Below are 3,163 nucleotides of genomic sequence, written 5' to 3' on the forward strand. Positions count from 1 at the left end.
CAGCAAAACCGGTTAGGCCGGACCGCCCAGGGCCCGGGCCCTTGGTGATCCTGAAGGCTTTGACTTCACCCCCAACGTAGGCCGCTCCCTCCTTTTGGGGGGCCTGTACGCTCCCCTCTTTCCAGGAACGTGTCCACCTCCCCACCGCCCCCCCCCCCCCCCACCCCCTCACCTTTCCTTTGATTTCATTAAGATCCCCAAGACATTTCACCCAAATAAAAACAACCCTCCCTCCCCCCGCACCAACCCCCTCGAGAGACATTGAGCATCAGGATTTTTTTGACCCATTTTCATTCACACACGCCTGTGTGTTAAACACAGCCAGGCGCGGTGCAGTAACGTTCCTTGTTGGACGTGCCTGCCTTCTCCGTGGCTTTGAACTGGAAGGGATAGGGTGTGTTTTTTTTTTCACAAACCGTAGGCCAAAAATAGTTCCCAGCGCTGACTGATGCCCAGTACAGCTGTGCCGCTCTCTTGAACATAGTTTTTGATTTTCTGACCAGCGACACGGTTTTCTGCCTTTGTGACTGTTCTCGTGCTTTGTGCAGTGAGTCGAGGCCCGCTCCCCCGCCCTCCCCAGCACCCCGCCCCATTCCTGTTGGTGTCCACAGCAATCTTTCATAAACTTGGGCCATTTTGAGTGTTTCCGTTACAGCGATTCACTCTACTGTGTTGCTGAACCCTGCAGGCTACTTGAGATCCCTGCGCTGTCTCGATCCTTGCCCTCCTGGGTGGCACAGTGGTTAGCACCGCTGCCTCACAGCGCCAGGGACCCGGGTTCGATTCCCGGCTTGGGGGGTCGCTGTCTGTGCGGAGTTTGCACGTTCTCCCAGTGTCGGGATGGGTTTCCTCCGGGTGCTCCAGTCCCCCCCCCCACAGTCCACAGATGCTCTGGTTAGGTGGAATGGCCATGTTAAATTCTCCCTCCGTGTACCCGAACAGGCACTGGAATGTGACGACTAGGGGATTTTCACTCCATCGCAGTGTCAATGTAAGCCTACTTGTGACACTCATAAATAAACTAAACTAACGTAAAGGCAAGTTGTTGTTTTACATTTGCCTCTAGTTTGTGTTAATAAGGTTTACCTTGGGTTACAGAGCTACTGGATTTCCCTGCTGGGACGGGAGGGAAATAACTCGCCAATTATTCGATTGCAATCTAGTAACTTTGATTTTGGGAAGTGTGTACACATGGGCACGGGATGATTGGGTCGGATGCACAGACCGGTTGAAGTGTCTTTTGCTCGCTGGTTCCTAGCGGTTCCCACCACCACAGAACCATCCCATTCCGGAGCCAAGGGTGAGGAGCAGGATGGAGGAGAAAAGATGATGAGCAGTTGGATGTTGGGAATGTGGAACTCGCTGCCTTGAAAGGGTGATAGAGGCGGGAACCTCACAACATTTAAGAAACGTTGAGATGAGTACTTGAAACACCCCAGCATTCAAGGCTGCAAATCATAGAACCACTATAGTGCAGAAAGAGGCTATTCGGCCCATCGAGCCTGCGCCAACAATAATCCCACCCAGGCCCTATCCCCGTAATTCCATGTATCTACCCTGCTAGTCCCCCTGACACTGAACAGCAATTTAGCATGGCCAATCCACCCTAACCTGCACGTCTTTCAGACTGTGAGAGGAAACCGGAGAACCCAGAGGAAACCCACACAGACGCTGGGAGAACGTGCAGAGTCCACACATACAGTGATCCGAGCTGGGAATCGAACCTGGGTCTCTGGCGCTGTGAGGCAGCCGTGCTAACCACTGTGCCGCCCCACTGTCCTTCATGGATTGACTCTCTTTTTTAATTCATTCACGGGACACGGGTGTCGCTGGCTGGGCCAGTATTTATTGCCCATCCCTAGTTGCCCGAGGGCAGTTGAGAGTCAACCAACCACATTGCTGTGGCTCTGGAGTCACGTGTAGGCTAGACCGGGTGGAATTTTCAATAAAAAATACCTGGAAGTCAGAGTCTACTGATGACCTTGAAACCATTGTTGATTGTCGGGAAAACTAATATCCAGAGAGCAAATAATACAGCACAGGGACAGGCCCTTTGGCCTTCCAAACATTTGCCAATCATGATGCCTTACCTAAACTTAAAAAAAAACCTTCTGCCCTTACTCAGTCCTTATCCCTCTATTCATGTATCCATCCATACCCCTTAAACGTTCCTGCTTCCTCTACCTTCACTGGCAGCACGTTCCAGGCACCCACCACTCTGTGTGGAAAAACTCCCCCCACACAAGTCCCCTCACCTTGAACCTGTGTCCCCGTGAAATTGACACTTCCATCCTGTCTGTGCCTCTCATAATTTTGTAGGCCTCTATCAGTTCTCCCCTCAGCCTCTGTCTTTCCAGTGGAAACAATCCTAGTTCATTCAACCTCTCCTCTTCCTACCCTTTTAGGGAAGGAAATCTGCCATCCTTACCCTGTCTGGCCTACACGTGAGTCCAGAGCCACAGCAGTGTGGTTAACTCTCGAGAGCAATTGCCCTCCAAGGGCAATAAATGCTGGCCAGCCAGTGACACCCACATCTCGTGAAAAAAAACCCCTGAAGGGAATGATTGTCACTACTAAGAGTAGTTACGTTCTGGTTGTATCATACCTTGGTATGGCTCCTGTTCCGCCCCAGACCATAAGAAATTCCAGAAGGTGAATGTAGCCCAATCCATCACACAAACCAGCCTCCCATCCATTGACTCCATCCATACTTCCCGCCACCTTGGAAAAGCAGCCAACATAATTACGGACCCCATGCGCTTCGGACATTCTCTCTTCCACCTTCTTTTGTCGGGAGAAAGATAAAATCTGAGGTCACGTACCAACGGACTCAAGAACAGCTTCTTCCCCCTGCTGCCATCAGGCTTCTGAATGGACTTGCCTTGCATATATTTCTCTACACCCTAGCTATGACTGTAACACTACATTCCACACTGTCTTGTTTCCTTCTCGGTATGCTTTGTCTGTGTAGCACGCAAGAAACAATACTTTTCACTGTATGCCAATACATGTGACAATAATAAACCAAATAAAAAGCTCTGAGATCTAGACCAATCTCCCCTTCGTGGACAGCCTAACAAGCAGTGATATTTGCTCCTTCTCACGCTCTCCCACCCCTGTAGAGGTAGAAATAGCTGCAGAAATGTTTCAGTTAGTAGTGCAG

Source organism: Carcharhinus amblyrhynchos, unplaced genomic scaffold (genome assembly GCF_965287045.1).
Source record: "Carcharhinus amblyrhynchos unplaced genomic scaffold, sCarAmb.v2.hapA chromosome_336, whole genome shotgun sequence".
Classification (NCBI taxonomy): Eukaryota; Metazoa; Chordata; class Chondrichthyes; order Carcharhiniformes; family Carcharhinidae; genus Carcharhinus; species Carcharhinus amblyrhynchos.